Below are 17,157 nucleotides of genomic sequence, written 5' to 3'. Positions count from 1 at the left end.
TATGGATTTTAGCAAGGCCTTTGACAAGGTCCTCCATGGCAGGGCCATCTGGAAGGTTAGATCGCATGGGATCCAGGGAGAGATAGCTAACTGGATTCGTGATTGGCTCATTGGTAGGAGTAGAGAGTGGTGGTCGAAGGTTGTTTCTTGGACTCAAGACCTGTGACTGGTGGTACGTCACAGGGATCGATGCTGGGACCTTTGTTCATTATTTATATAAACGATTTAGGTGTGAATATACAAGGTGTGATTAGTAGTTTGCAAGTGGTAATAAAATAGGTGGTATCGTAGAAAGTGAAGAAGGTTATCAAAAATAACAGGAGGATATTGATCAGCTAGGTAAGTGGGCTGAAGATTGGCAAATGATTTTCAGTTTGGATAAGTGTGAAGTATTGCATTTTGGAAAGTCAAACCAGGATAGGACTTGTATAGTGAATGGTTGGGCCCTGAAGAGTGTTGTGGAGCAGAGGGACTGTGGAGTACAAGTACATAGTTCACTGAAAGCGGTGTCACAGGTAGACAGGGTGGTGAAGAAAACGTTTAGTATGCTGACCTTCGTCAGTCAGGGCACTGAGTGCAGGAGTTGGGATGTTATTCTGCAGTTGTACAAGACATTGGTCAAACCGCACTTGGAGTACTGTGTACAGTTTTGGTCTCCCTGTTATAGGAAAGATATCATTAAACTGGAAAGCGCGCAGAGAAGATTTACAAGGATGCTGCCAGGACTCAAGGGCCTGAGTTATAGGGAGAGGTCGGGTAGGTAGGACTTTATTCCTCGCAACATAGGAGATTGAGGTTGACCTTGTAGAGTTGTCTAAAATCATGAGAGGTACAGGTAGGGTGAACGCAAGTAGTCTTTTTCCCAGGGAAGGGGGAACTAAAATCTAGAGGGCATAGATTTAAGGAGAGAGGTGAAAGGTATAAAAGGGACCTACAGTGCAACTTCTTCACGCAGAGGGTGGTGTGTATATGGAACGAGCTGCCAGAGGAAGAGGTTGAGGCAGGTACAATAACAACATTTAAAAGACATTTGAATAAGTACTTGGATAGAAGGAGTTCAGAGGGATATTGGTCAAACACAGGCAAATAGGACCAGCTTGATAGGCATCATAATCAGACTCGATGGGCCGAATGACCTACTTCTGCTCCCTTGTCTTGTCTTGTGAGGCAAGATGGGCCAAAGGGTCTGTTTACATGCTGTATCACTCTATGATTCTAAGTCTTTCGACAACTTCCAACATGGTAGTCAGGTCAAGAATGTAACAGTAAATGGGATACAAGATAGAATGACGTATTGGGTCTGAAGTTGGCTCAGTGACATAAATAGGTGCGTTAGTGACTCGAGCTCTTACCTGTGAGGTTTCCCAGGGCTCAGTATCTGGTCTCTTGCTTTTAATGATTTTGCCTTAATTATTGGGCCCATGATGAAGTTTGTAGATGATACAAAAGTTAGCTGGGTGATTAACAACAAGTAGAATAGCTTCATACTACAAGGAGCTATAGATGGACGGGTCATTTGGACAGAAAAATGGCAAAAGGAAATTAATTCAGCAAAGTATGGTGTAAAGATTTTGAGGAAATGCAGCAAGTCAAGAGGATGCACAAGAAATGGGAGAATGTTGAATCATATGGACAAACAATGGGACTTTGGAGAATATGCCCACGGATCCTTTAAGGTAGCAGGAGAGGTCAGTAAAATGACTTCAAAGTCATATTGGATGTTTCCTTTATTAGCCGAGGCAAAGAATGTTAGAACAAGGAGGTCTTGCTTGAATTGTATACTGTACCACATTAGGTCGCAGCTTGAATTCTGCATGCTGTTCTGGTCACCACATTACAGCACAGATGTAATTGCACTGAAGATGCATGTGACAATGATAAACCAATTTACCAAGACTTTTTGGATTTGCTTAAATATTTTTAGGTGTTTGGAAGTATTATATTTTGACTTCCATTTTGAAGGAAATACTAATTTATATATTTTTTTAATTGTTTTGAAGTGCTTCTGAATGTCAGGACATTCTGAAGTATTGAAAAGATTAACAGTTCTGACAGGTGCTAAGCTGGCATGGGGTTTTGTCATCCGTCAAAGGTTTCCAGAAGAATTTTATAGATATGGTTTGATCTGGTCCACCTACATGGCTTGGCTCTACAGTCTCGACCAGCAAGGTTGTGCATGCAGGTCTGGACCAGGAGCAGACAAATGGTGAGGCCCATTTAGGAAATTGTGGGCCTATGCCTCAGATTGGATGTGTGCTGATGAACTAGAGAGAAATGGATGTAATACCTAACAAAGTAGATGTTAGCAAATTAGATCTAAGCAAATTCAAGCCACATAGTTTAAAATCTATGATTGGGAAATTTTGAAATGTTGATACAGGGTGAAGGTTCTAAGCATCAAATTAAAGGAAACAATAAGAAGCAATGCACTCGGATTTCAAAAAGGAAAATTGTGCTTAAAACTTCTGACGAGAGTTTTTTGAGGCACTCCCACGTATGGTGCTTGGGGAATGCAGCGGATGTGAAGTGCATTAGCTTTTAGAAATTTATTAAACAAAGTTCTATGCAAGAGTCTATCAGATAAAATTATGAGATGTAGAATTGGGGACCGACAAAATTGATTAAAATTAAACAGATTGGATGTGAGAAAGGATTAAAAGAAAAATTTTGTGTGGATGGAAATGGGTTACATTCCCTCTGTGTACTGTTCTGTAACCACATTAGAACGTAGTTTACTAATGAATTACACATTCATTTTGAGGGAGTGATATCCAAATTAGCAGGCACGAAGAGGTACTTTAATTCTCAGAAGAAAAAAACGAGTTTCAAGGAAACATTGACAAATTCCTGAAATGCTGAAGGAGGGGTATTGACGTATCAACAGGGGTGAGATATTTTGTTAAAAGATTTCTATTTTGAATATCGGAAGCCAAGGTGATGTGGAAGAGCTGAGGAATTTGGGGTCAAATTCACAATGAAAGCAGCATTTCAAGTAGATGTCATAATAATTCAGAAGAATAGTTTTTGAGATAACAGTTTTAGAATATCAAAGTCCAAAAATAATGATGAATCACAATGACACCTCAGTGAGACTGTTAATCATAGCCTCAACATACTGTCTTTTGGAATGATGCAGTTTTACATCTAATGTAACAGTCAGGATGCTTACTGAAGTGTCTTTCCTTGCTGTGACATGTTGAAAGAAAGCCTAAATACCACACACAGAAAATTTTCAATGGATTTTTTTTCTCTCTGGTACTTTACGACATCAGTCACGCAAGAGAACATGAAGTCTAGAAAACTCTCCTTCATTACATTTTGGTTGCTGGATCAATTGATAATTTTGAGACTGAGACGGGTGAGATTTTTATTAGGTAAAGTATCAAGGCATATGAATTAAAGGCAGGTAAATGCAGTTGAGGTGCAGACGTGATAATCCAGTTGAATAACATAGGCTGAAGGTAATGAATAGCCCATTCCTGTTCTTATGGTTCTAGCATTTTTGCTGGCGGCTGGGAAGAAATGGTCCAAAAGAATCTAATTATCTAATTTTATTTAAGATTTCTTTATTAGTCACATGTACATCGAAACAGACAGTGAAATGCATCTTTTGCGTAGTGTTCTGGGGGCAGCCCGCAAGTGTCGCCACGCTTCTGGCGCCAACATAGCATGCCCGCAACTTCCTAACCCGTATGTCTTTGGAATGTGGGAGGAAACCAGAGCACCCAGAGGAAACCCACGCAGACACGGGGAGAACGTACAAACTCCTTACAGACAGCGGCTGGTATTGAACCCGGGTTGCTGGCGCTGTAATAGCGTTACAGGAGTGCTCGAATTTCTTCTTTCAAAGTTGCTTTGCTGTTCAGTTCACATCCTTTATTATCCATGATACAACACCAATCTTTTTAGACTTACTTGAACTTGCACGGTTTATGCATTTAGCTGGCTTTAAAGGTATATTTTTGTCTATCTGCAAAAGAGTTAGGGTTATCAGTTAGGATCAGGTCAGGGATTGTTAGCAATCAAATATTCTTTGTGAATAATCATGTGAATGCACCACTGGAAGGATGCTACACAATTGGAAGTGCCATCAATTTAAATTAAAGTCCCATTTTTAAAGCTCGAGTCAGTATGAAAGAACTCAGCACTATTTTGAGAAACATTTATCCCACGTTCAATGTCATCAATGAAAAAATAATGAATCATTATTTGGCTGATGTTTGTGGAACCTTGTTGTGTACATGCTGGCATTTATGCAGAAAAATAACTATTTCAAGAGATTTTATTTTTGTGGTAGAATATCCTATGGGGAAGAAATGTGCCACACAAGTGTAAGCCTTCCCTCCTTTATGACCTTGTCAATCTGTACGGATTCTTAATTTAACTTTATTTATCAAGTAAAAATACAAAACTGACAATGCATTTATCGATGTTCTAGGGTTGACGACTAAAGGTTACTCGTGTATCCTTATTTTCAGAAATCATGGCCACTGTGCTTTGGAGAGACTGTGATTTTGTTGCTGTTCACAGAGTTGTTAATTCCCCATATAAAAAATGAATAACCCGAATTTAATATTTTAGAAAGATATCCATAAAACTGCATTGTGAACAGATACAGAGTGATCATCATTGCTGAGGTCAGACTCTTTGGAGAAATATTGCCTGCAACGTTAACATCCAACTTTGCACTGCAAGGATAGTAACTTCACTTAAGCGATATATTCAACTCTTTGCTTTGGTAATAATGTAATAATCAACATGGAAACAAGTTAATTGTGAAAAATGGTTTAGAAGTCCAGTGGAAAATTAAGTGTTTGATGTAAGAATCCTGTGAGATATATGGTTGGATAGTTTCAATCCATTTTCTGCGTGACTTGGGCCCATAAATCTAAGTTGCTCCATGATTTGTTATTAATTGGCACTGTAATTTAGTAACAACAGAATGGTTAGTGTCAGAGGGAAAATATTATGCTGGTGTATTGAATGGAGCCCATTAGTGATTGGCATTGAGGAATCTGGTTGAGGTGAGGTAGAAGGACTTTTGCTGTCTACCTATCCATTCTATACGTGATTGTGGAAATGTTAATATTGACCGTAGAGTCTAGATTTTTAGGTAGGTCCATGATTTAGTCCTGATTGTTTAATAGTATATTTTTCTAATGCCATGTCATTAAGATAATGTGATATGGGGAAAAAATGTGTGCAGAATCTGCAAACAAAAAAATGGTGTTTTTAAAGTCAACAATTAAAGGAAAGTGGCGGTACAGAGTGACATGTTTCAGATGGCTTTGTAAAGGCTCAATTGTTTTCTCGACCCTTGAGGAGCCTTTAAGCCAAAATGTAAGCAAAATACCAAGGTCCAGGGAGAAATGTATGGAGTGATCAGCCTCGTACGAGATGTCAGTGGAAGGCACCTCCTCCTCCAGTAGTTAATGTCGTCTACTGGCAACTACCGCAGTTGTGCTACAGGATGTAGTTGTGAAGAGGATTGCAACCTCTGCAATTCCACCGAACCCTGTCTACGGGCTTCAGTTATGTTCTGCAGGGAGCTAGCAGTAGGCAGGTTGAAGGCTTCTAGTGCCAGCCCAATGCTGAACAGACTCTGGTCACCCAAATCTTCTGAAAATGTGTCACTGTAATCAGTCTACCTGCCTGACTTCCTTCAGTTGGTGCTCCTCTTCCTTGAAGCATAGTAGGTGGCTGAAATTGGTGGGAGCTGTATACAGCAAATAAACATAGAAAAATGATCACCAAGGCTCTCAATTTGAGAATCTAAGCTTTGGTTGAAAAATACTGATTAAAAATAGTCAAGTAATACCTTTAGACCTTTGTAATATGTTTTCATACTGTACCTTTTAAGTCTACGAACATTGAAAGTGCTGAGTTGTGAAGAGGACACAGGAGGTCACAGGGATGTAGGTTAACTAAGTGGGCAAAGTTCATGAAAATGTAGTGTAAGAAAATTTGAAATTCTCCATCTTAGCTGGAAAATGAAAAAGAATCACATCTAAATGGTGTGAAATTGCAGAGCTCTGGGATGCAGAGAAATCTGGGTCCTTGTGTAATTTGCAGATAAGGTTAGTAGGTACAGCAAGTAATTAGAAAAGGGAACAGAATGTTGTTGTTTGGTGTTAGAGGAAATGAATACAAAAGCAGTGATGCTATTTTTTTATATATATATAAAGCGTTGGTGAGACCACATCTGGAGTACTGTTTAACAATATTGGTGATCTTATTAATGGAAGAATGTTAGTGCATAGGAATCAGTTCAGAGAAGGTTCTCTGGACTAAGATCTGAAGTGGGCAGGTTGTCTCATGAGAAAAAGTTCAACGGGCCAAGCGTAAGAGTTTAGAAGAGTGAGAGATGACATAATATGTTTAAAAATAGCTTGAGAGGTCTTGACAGGGTAGATGTGGAGGGGATATTTCTAGAACTAGGGGTCGCTGCTTAAAAATAGGGGGTCGCCTATTTAAGACAGATCAACAATTTTTTTTATTGCAGGGTCATGAGTGTTTGAAACACTCTTCCTGAAAGAGTGTTGGTAGCAGAGCCTTTGAATATTTTTAAGGCGGGGTAGATAGCTTCTCGATAAGGAAGGGATTGGAAGGTGACCAGGGGCAGGCAGGAATGTGTGGTTGAGATTACAGTCAGCTCAGCCATGATCTTATTGAATGGTGAGGAAGGCTTGAGGGGCTGGATGCCTGACTCCTGCTCCTAATTCACAGGTTCATATGATTCCCAGATCCCTATCTCACATGGTATCATCTGAACATCAAAACCAGAAGTGATCCAATCAGCTTCTTTGGCCTGCTGTGATATTCAATAAGATTATGGCTGATCCAAGCCTGCCTCAGCACTACTCTTCTGTTCTCTCCCTTGACTTCCTCATAATTTAAACGTCTGTCAATCTCCACCTTGAATATATTCAATGACCTCCACCTCCATAGAATATAGAACAGTATAACACAGGAACAGGCCATTCGGCCCACGATATTATGCTGAACTAATTACGCTCGCAATTAAATGCCTAACTAAACTAATCCTTCTACCCTCACAGTGTCCATTCTCTGCACATTTGTGTGGTTGTCTCAAACACCTCCATTGTATTTGCCTCCACTGCCACCTTGGCAGCCCAAAACTTGCCCCGCACATCTCCTTTGAACTTACCCCCTTTCACCTTTAATGCATGCTCTCTAGTATTAGACATTTTGACCCTGGGTAAAAGATATTGGCTGTCTATCTCTGTCTCTCATAATCTTATGAACTTCTGTCAGGTCTCCTTTCAGCCTCCGCCGCTCCAGAGAAAACAACCCAAGTTTGTCCAACCTTGCCTTATAGCGCATGTTCTCTAATCCAGACAGCATCCTGGTAAACTCTTCTGCACCCTCCCCAGAGCCTCCACATCCTTCCTATAATGGGGTGACCAGAATTGAATGCAATACTCCAGATGCAACCTAACCAGAGTTTTAAAAGCTGAAATATAACTTCCTGACTCTTGAACACAATGCCTCGAATAACGAAGGCAAGCATGCCATAGGCCTCCTTTACTGCCCTATCAACCTGTGCAGCCACTTTCAGGGAGCTGTGGACTTGGACCCCAAGATCCCTCTGTACATCAACACAGTTAAGGGTCTTGCCATTAACAGCGTACTGTCCCTTTACATTTGATCTCCCAAAGTGCAACACTTCACACTTGGCCATATTAAACTCCATCTGCCATTTCTCCGCCCATTTCTCAGACTGATCTATATGCCACTGTACCCTTTGGCAGTCTTCTACACTTGTCCACAATGCCACCAATCTTTGTATCATCTGTGAAGTTACTAACCCACCCGTCTACTTTTTCATCCAAGTCATTTATATACATCACCAACAGCAGAGGTCCCAGTACGGATCCCTGCAGAACACCACTAGTCATGGACCTCCAGCTGGAATAAGTCCCATCGACCACCACCCTCTGTCTTCTGTGGGCAAGCCAATTCTGAATCCAAACAACCAAGTCACCATCTTAATCTTAATCTTCTGGATGAGCCTCCCATGACAGACCTTATCAAACATCTTACTCAAATCCACGCTGACCACATCCACAGCTCTACCTTCATCAATCACCTTCGTCACCTCGAAAAGCTCAATCAAGTTAGTAAAACATGATCTGCCCTGCACAAAGCCATGTTGACTGTCCTTAATTGGGCCATGATTTTCCAACTGGTCATAAATCCTATCCCTAAGAATCCTCTCCAGTAGCTTCCCTACCACTGATGTGAGACTCGCTGATCTAGAGTTTCCAGGATTATGCTTATTTTCCTCCTTGAACACAATTAGCTACTCTCCAATCCTCCAGAACCTTGCTTGTGGCTAGGGAGGACACAGAAATCTTGGTCAAGGTCCCTGGAGTTTCATCTCTTGCCTCTCTCAATAACTTGGGGTATATCCCATCAGGTCATGGGGAGTTAACCACCTTAACATTCTTCAAGAGACCCAGCACTACCTCTTTCTTTATCTCAAAATGCCCTGGCACATTCGCACGCTCCACACTCATCTCACTATCTTCCATGTCCTTCTCCCTGGTAAATACTGGCACAAAATACTTGGCACATCCTGTGCCTCCAAGCACATGTTCCATCCTTTATGCTTGAGTGATTCTACCCTCTCCCTAGTTATCCTCTTGCTCTTGATGTAGGTGTAGAATGCCTTGGGGTTCTCTTTAATCCTACTTGCCAAGGACTTTTTATGGCCCCTCCTGGCTCTCCTAGTTCCCTTCTTGAGTTCTTTTCTGGCTTCTCTATATTCCTCAAGGGCCCTGTTCAACTTTTAGCTTCCTAAACCTTACATATGCTTCCTTTTTACTTGTCTAAATTCACAATCTTCCTCATCGTCCAAGGTTCCCTCACCTTGCCGTCCTTGTCCTTCCTTCTTACTGGAACATCCCTGTCCTGCACTCTGTGCAGTTGGTCTTTAAGCAACCTCCGCATGTCAGATTTGTACTTGCCCAAAATCAGCTGTTTCCGATTAACCCTCCCTAGCTCCTTCGTAATACTCTCATAATTTGCCCTCCCCCAATTTACTGCTTTCCTGCAAGGTCCATACTTATCCTTATTCATAGCTATCTTAAAACTTAAGGAGTTGTGATCACTGTTTCCTAAATGTTCTGCACTTAAAGGTCAGTCACCTGGCCGAGTTCATTTCCCAATACGAGGTCCACTATGACCCCTACTCTAGTCGAACTATTCACATACTGTTTTACGAAACTCTCTTGGATGCACCTAACAAATTCTACCCCGTCTAACCATCTTGCACGAAGGAGCTCCCAGCCCATAGCTGCCTGGGGTATAGAATTCCAAACCAGTACAACCCTCTGAGATAAACTTTTCCTCATTTCTGTCTTAAGTGGGTGACTGGTTATTCTGAGAATATGCCCTCTATTCCATTTCATTAGGGAAAACATTCTCTCAGTGTCCTCCTCGGATCTTGTATGTTTCAATGATATAGGCCCGACCTGCTCCATCTCTCTTCATGTGTCAAGTCCTTCTTCCCAGGAATCAAGCGAACCTTCTCTGCATTGCCCCAATGTAAGTATATCCTTCCTTAAGTATTGAGATTGAAACTACATGCAGTACTTAAGCTGCAGTCTCACCAGAGTTCTGTAAAGTTGCATCAGGACATCGCTACTATTATACTCCAGTTGCAATTAAAGTCAACATTTCTTTCATCTTGCTAACTTCTTCCTGTATTTGCATGCCTACCCTTGGATCTATTATTCTTTACGCTGCGTGTCCCTGCTCTTTAAACCGATGGTTGAAAATAATGTTCTGTTATCTTGGAGCGAGCATTTGCCCAGTTGATAAAAGCGAGAGCAAAAAAAAAGTTAGATGCTGAAATTAGCAGAATTCCAGCAGCAAAGATACTGTTCCATTCCAATAAATGACATTCTCTGATGGAAAAGTGATGTTTATGGTGCACTCTTAAAACTGAATAGGAAACATACTTTTCCAGATAGTTCTCAAGAAAGCTTTGTTTTACATATTTCCATATGTTCCGAATTACACAGCTTGTGTCTGTAACTTGATATCAAACAATATAATCAAGTTAATAATACATTTGAGACTCCATCAGTGGTCTTAGTTATATACAAACGATGCTACAACACTAGTTGAAAAGGCAGTGGTATTTTCTTGATATACTGACTATTCTTTGTGCCTCAACCAAAAGCATCAAAACAAAATGTCTTTGTTAGTTGTTGTTGTTGTAGCTGTGTGCATGTTAGCTGCTACCTTTCTTGGAAAGTAACTAAGTGATTATAAGGCATTTTGGCACGTCCTCGTGTTGTAAAAGCTACGGAACAAATGCAAATTGATTTCTTTTAAACATTTCTAGCAAACTGAATGTTAGTGCCATGATTTTTTGGTGGGGTGAGTCACATCCTGCCACTAGAGCAGCATGGTTTCCTTCACAAAGTGGATGAGGATCAGTTCCAAGGAAATTCCCTGCTGTAATTTTAACTTTTCTCTGTTCAGGAATACTATGATAATAATTCTGATGTTGTATTGTTTAGCACCTGGTAGTACCAATACCCTTTAGAACCTCTGTGGTAATGGGCCTCACATGATTATCTGTAACAGTGACTAATTTTTTTTGCTGGAAGCTATTCCCCACTATGCCTTCTTTTTACAGCTCTACATATGCTTAAGCAATGTACAGTATACAAATGAAACTAAATATTAACTCTCAAACCTGACTCCAGAGCTGTTAATTACCTCATTAAGTATGCTCTAAGTCTGTTACAAGCTTGAAAGCTTGTGCACAACGGTTTCTATGCTGCTTATTTTCCTGGTTTTAATTATAGAGAAAGATTTTAGATTCGTCACCAAAGTCATCATGGTGCAGAACCTTTGTGAGCTGCTGGTTAGGCCATTGTCTTCATACACGCTACTTAAAAATTACAAATGTGATCCCACAGTTCATGATGACCTTAATTTAAAACAAATTGGGTGGATGACCTGGATATGCATTTGAAAATTTACCTGAAAATTGCTTTATTGGGCATTCAGGCTGTGGCTGTTATTCCCCTGCCATTTTCAACTGCCAGAACAGGGTGACTGAGAATTGAACATTAACCACAGTACCATCTCTTTAAAAGCTGTATTTTTTTTAAAAGATACTCTGCATATTTTGTTATGGAGTATAACAAGAAGAGTAGTTTTTTTTTCCCAACAGAGAAACTTTGTATTATTTGGGGAGAGTTGTGTAATCACTGTGGTGAAGTAGGTTCCTTGAGATGGAACACTTTCCTGTACAAGGCATCAAACACTCCATATATGCACTCCAATCTCAGAATGACATATTGTAACATATGATTTTTCATTGAACACAATATCCATTCTTATCGCTTACATGGGAAAATGCCAAATTTCTGCTCAATTGAAGCAATTTAGTAGAGTAGGTTTATGCTTTCTTTAAATGTTTTGAGGTTGCCCAAATTGTAACAGGGTAAGTGCATAGATTTTTGGCTGAAGTCTATTTCTATTGCATTTGTGTAAGGAGGTATGGGACTGACATTTGTTTGCTTCTCTGCAGTCAAGGTTATTTGCTGCCTTTAGATATGTTCCCCAACTTCTGCTGCAGAACCTGCCTGGAGGACACAGGTTTTCCTTGAAGTTTTGGCCTGATGGCGATGCTAGATTACAAGGACAGCCATGGCAAAACAAAATTGATTGTATATCAAATGATATATTTCTCTGAGGCTCAGCAGGGAAGGGCAAAGTCACACAGCGATAGTGATAGGAGACTCAAAGGTCAGGGGCTCAGACAGGCATTTCTGTAGTGAGATTCCAGCATGGTATGTTGCCTCCTTGGTACCAGGGTCAAGCATGTCTCTGAGTGGGTACAGGACATTCCAAGAGGGGAAGGTGAGCAGCCAGAGGTCATGGTCCATATTGGTACCAATGACACGGGCAGGAAGAGAGATGTGGTCCTGCAAAGTGATTTTAGGGAGTTAGATAGTGTTAAAAAGCAGGACTTCCAGGGTTGTAATCTCAGGATTATGATTTGTGCCCCATGCTAGTGAGGCAAAAAATAGGAAGATAGTGCCATTCAATATGTGCTAAGAAGCTGGTGCAGGAGAGAGGGCTTCGGGTATATGGATTATTGGACTCTCTTCCAGGGCAGGTGGGACCTGTGCAAGTGGGACAAGTTGCACCTGAACTGGAGGGGAACCAATATCCTCACAGGGAGGTTCAATGTAGACATCGTGGGCCAAGGGGCCCATTCATCTGCTCTTCTATGTTCTACTATCCACATAATTTGATTTCAATACTCTGGACAAGAAATTATAGAAGTGGTGATAACCGCAAAGTACTGGTGGAGTAGCTTCTGAACTTTTCTGATCAGCACACAAGGTACAGTCTTGATGGTTGATATTACTGGAGAAAACATTCCATACCAAGAGCTCAACCTGAACCACAAAGAGGAGACATCTATCCCATCAAAATATGTTGGATTAGAACTGTGAGACTGGGATTTCCAGTCTGCAGTGGAGTGGCAGTGAGACACCACTTTTACCTTCCATGCTTTGTCATTTTTCTGGCTTGCTCATGACCGTCTTTCCTAAAAGTTTGCTTACCTTGGTCAAGAATGGAAGTCTGGCATGCCGTCGTCGTGGCATTTGAAGAGATGATTAGGAATTTAAAGCATAAAGATATTGAAGAGACCTAATGGGGAGAAGGAAACAGTTCATTAAGGCTGAGGGTGGCAGAACAGTTAATGTTGTTGCTCTACATTTCCACCAGCCCAGATTTGATCCTGACCTTTGGTACTGTTTGTGTTGCACATTCTGCTTGTGACCAGTTTCTCGATTTCTTCCCACATCTCAAAGCCAGAAGGTTGACTGGCTACTGTAAATACTTCTGAGTGAAGGTGGCTGTCAGGAGAATTGGGGTGGGAGGTGGAGTCTGCATGAGAGGTTTGATGTGAGAGCGAACAAGTTACAGGGGAATAAGTGGGGGAACAGGACTGATGGGAGTGGCCTCCTTCACTGTTGTAAGAGGGTATGAGACTTGGGGCTAATGCATTGGAAAATTGAAATGGAAGGCTAGGGGCATTACAGTAGAGGTGCATTTTCCTAGTGCTTTGATTAGGCATTCCAAATGGCTTCACTCATTTACGTATATAAATTGGGTAAATGTGAATGAATAAATAGATGAAGAATAACCCATTATGTCTGCCCTGACATTTATGCTTTTAAAATAACCATAGCATAGGCATTAGTGGAAGTTTCAACGAACCTGTTAAACTGCTTTGTGACATTTTCATTTGGTTTCTAATTTGGCAATCAGTATCTCTGGTGACTTTTATTTGTGTGAGGTTTATTGGTGGAAGGAGGCTGTCTCTTCCTTTTTATCCTCTGTTATCTTATGTTTTTTTTTGAGATATTATACTCTAATCAGGAATTACTTTCTGGTTGAGTGGGCAGGGAGGTGATTTATTCACACAACCTACCTATTCAGATAATTCACTCTCCCCCAGTTTTCACGCTTTGAGGAACACTTGGCTTCGTACTCAGAACAGATCTGTTAACATCAAACACTTGCCTTATGAGGACCATAAGTGCTCATTTAATTGCTACAATTACATTGCAGATTTTTTTCTTTTGTTGATTGGTTCGTGTAAATAGATTGATGATTTTTTTGCAGTGGTTCAATGTTGACATTATCTCTGCCAAGTGATTTTTGGGACTGACAGTTCAATTCTTCCATTTCTAATTTTAACAGAACAGGCTAAGGAGTTGATATCCAGTCCCCTCGTGGTGGTGCTTTGAACACTGTAATGAAAAAATATCGTCACCATGATGTTAACACTTAGTCTGTTTGTGAATCATAACGATCAAATGTCCCAGGTCTCAGGAAGCTGGGTAATGAGAAAAGAATGAGAAGCATCAAATTTGTTTGATGTATCTTTACAATTCTGCTTATGGGTTAGGAATAGGAGGACTGTTTTCTCCAGGCCTGACAAACTATCCAATAAATCACACATCAATGCACTCTGTACTAACTCAATGTAACTGCACTGTGTAATGAATTGACCTGTACGATCGGTATGCAAGACAAGTTTTTCACTGTACCTCGGTACAAGGGACAGTAATAAACCAACACCTCTGCAATTTCCATCATCTTTTCACTTTCCCTTCACCAATGGAATGCCTTCCTAACTACCGTTGGACAGTATCCCACCCAATCACCATTTGAATCCCTCCCAAGAATTCAGAATATGGCTCCTATCCTGGCTGTGATTGGGATCATTCCATGCCTTCATACAGTGGGACCTCTCCCTGAACATTGTCAGATTCTCTCTTCAATCTGGAATCCCCACTTCATAATAGGACCTTATTGCCCTGCAAGTGGGAATTCCCAACCTCTTTCAGAGTGGGGTCCCTGCCCCTCATGATTAGAACATGAAGACCACAATCTAACCACCCCATTTCTCCCTCCCCCACTTCCTTTTGCCAGTTTAAACCTAGTACAGTCTCAATTACTCCATTCATTTCAATGGGGAAGAACTGAAATAAATTTCAGGTTTTACAATTTTTGAATTAAACCAGTTGAAACTGTTTAGTTGTAAACCTAAATATATTCAATTGCTTCATGGTATTTTAGGCATTTATTTTTAACTTTTTAAGAACAGAGGCTTTTCCCCAGGGCTGAAATGGTGGCCACAAGAGGACATAGGTTTAAGGTGCTGGGGAGTAGATATAGAGGAGATGTCAGGGGTAAGTTTTTTACTCAGAGAGTGGTGAGTGCATGGAATGGGCTGTCAGAAACGGTGGTGGAGGCGGATACGATAGGGTCTTTTAAGAGACTGTTGGATAGGTACATGGAGCTGAGAAAAATAGAGGGCTATGGGTAAGTCTAGTAATTTCTAGCTTAGGGACATGTTCGGCACAGCTTTGTGGGCCGAAGGGCCTGAATTGTGCTGTAGTTTTTCTATGTTCTATAAATTGTCATGAATTCATAAATGTTTTAATATTATTATGTTTTAATTATTTTTGAACACTTGTGAATATTGGAGGCAATCACAGGCATTCAAAGTCTTTGGACATTCTTGACACCCACTCAGTCACATGTCAAAACATTTCTCGGGGCAGAGCTTCATATTTTCTGTGGAAAAGCCCGACATCGTGCAGATTCTTGTTGATTAGTAGTTGCTTCAGGGACCAAGTTACTGCTACAGGTAAGAACAGAGGAATGAATGGCTCACTGAGGCAGGCCAGACAAAAATGGAGAATGTTTTGTACCACAGGAGTAGAAGTTTAATTTGCAACATCAAGTGTACTTGCACAGTTTTGTGAAATTGGGTAAATGTTCGAATGCAAGAGGACTCATAAATTTCATCCCAGCAGCCAGCTGATCCAAACATCTTTGCTTCTCTATCAAGGGTGACTTTTATCCATGAGCAACATTGTTTGCCTGGTGATACAGTGTTTCATTGAGCAACTGTGGTCAGCTTAGGGTGAAGAGCCTTTCCATCTTCAGTGACCCAGAGTTCATTCCTATGTTACTGGATTCTCAGTAACTTTCATAAATCATTGAAGCCTCTGGACGTGCTCAGCGAGTTTCCAGAAATGCTGATTTGCTATCTCCTGTTTTACTTTGTTGCTCAAAGTCAAAAGTTATCACTAAATATCTAATCTTCACTGGTTTTCACTATAATACTATTTGGTTAATAATTGTATCATGGTGGCGGTTCATTTTCAGCTGTAAATTTAAGGCACGCTCTTGTTATTGAGTTTGAGTAAGAATAGTTGTTTCATTTTCAATTAATCAGAAATACTTAGGCTTGGAATTTTATCTGTTTTAAAAAAAAACTCATGTTTTATTTCAGAGTTCACTGCACAGTGAGCCTTCCATCATTATAATAGTGCGACTTTTTTTGGGCAGAAAGGAGTTTAGTGTGTTTGGAATTGTAATAATTAGATTTAACCTGATACTCGATTGTTAATGCAGCAAAAATGCCCGGTGTTTCAATCACATAATCGTTGTCAGTGTTGGAAAATGCAATTGAAAGGAGGTTTTTTTTTCTCGAGTAAAACAGTAAGGGCCATATCTGTGTTCACTGAGACCCCTGATGGAGTCATTGGCCTCTAATACCCCCACTGACTGAAGCTTGTTTCATCACCACTCTGATGCTCAGATGCAATCCTGGAACACACTGCCACCGGCACAAAGCACAAGCACCTGCTCTTTATAACACCGCCCCCCCCCCCCCCCCCCCCCCCCCCCCCACCCAAACCAATGCATTGACCCAATCATTCCTCTCACACCACCCAGATTAAAAGCATTGGCCTGATCCTTTCTCTCCTCATAAGTCCTCTCGCCCACAAATCACATCACCCAGGTTGGGTTTATGCTGGCAATCCCAATCTCCTTTGAACCTGGCCAAAGACCTCATGGTCCAGGCAGCACATTTTAATTCCTGTGGCCGTGAGTTTTGAAAACATTGAATTTTGCAGAGGGTGGAGTTGGGGGTATGACTAGAATGATCATCGGTGCCCTATGGTAATGCCCATTTAGCAGATCCGTTCAGGTGCACTAGAATGTGCAAGCTAAGATTTTGTGTTATCCTCCATGGAGCAGTACTGTCGTCAAACCCAATGTAATAGATCAGATGTTGCCAGGTTAATGCTGACATCTGCTGTGACTTATCCAGAATGATTATCAATTTTGTTTGAAATCAGGTTATCTCTGGCAAGCTGGAATCTACTTAATGCTTGACTTCACTGGTTTCAATACAATAGATATAAGATCTGAAAATGCACTTAATTCACAGGTGTAACATTTGTCTGCTGAGTATTCACTACACAGGTACGCTATTACCTCTGATTTCCCTGAAGCAGAAAACATCCCTGCCACTAAAGAGTTTCACTGTGATAGCATAAGAATCAGAGCCAGTATATACAGGTAGATTAGTTCTGTAGAGTACCCTAATTGTTCAGAGCTCTTTGGGAGGAAAATCCATGCGTTTCTATACTGAACTTAAAATTGTGGCTGAATCTCTGGTGCCCAAATTAGTTTCTGCTGTTTCGGGTTTTCATGATAATGTTTTCAAGACAAGTCTTTTCTTGAGTAAGTACTACTTGTACTACAAGAAGAAGCTTCACAGTCACT

At 40.8% G+C, this 17,157-nt stretch overlaps 1 long non-coding RNA gene across 2 annotated transcripts; it reads right to left on the bottom strand.

Annotated features, from left to right (window-relative positions):
- Nucleotides 1–3,536: 3,536 nt before the first annotated feature.
- Nucleotides 3,537–12,770, bottom strand: LOC127570852 (uncharacterized). Of its 2 annotated transcripts, XR_007956409.1 has the most exons (3): nt 12,621–12,770; nt 5,649–5,716; nt 3,537–3,966 (listed from the first exon to the last, which is right to left on the bottom strand). It is a non-coding gene; the product is annotated as an uncharacterized LOC127570852 (long non-coding RNA). The 2 variants fall into 2 exon arrangements; XR_007956410.1 differs by lacking the exon at nt 5,649–5,716 and having other exon boundaries at nt 3,537–3,970.
- Nucleotides 12,771–17,157: the final 4,387 nt, after the last annotated feature.

The sequence above is a fragment of the Pristis pectinata genome, chromosome 5, assembly GCF_009764475.1.
Source record: "Pristis pectinata isolate sPriPec2 chromosome 5, sPriPec2.1.pri, whole genome shotgun sequence".
Taxonomy (NCBI): Eukaryota; Metazoa; Chordata; class Chondrichthyes; order Rhinopristiformes; family Pristidae; genus Pristis; species Pristis pectinata.
This window is presented reverse-complemented; position numbering and strand designations above follow the sequence as displayed.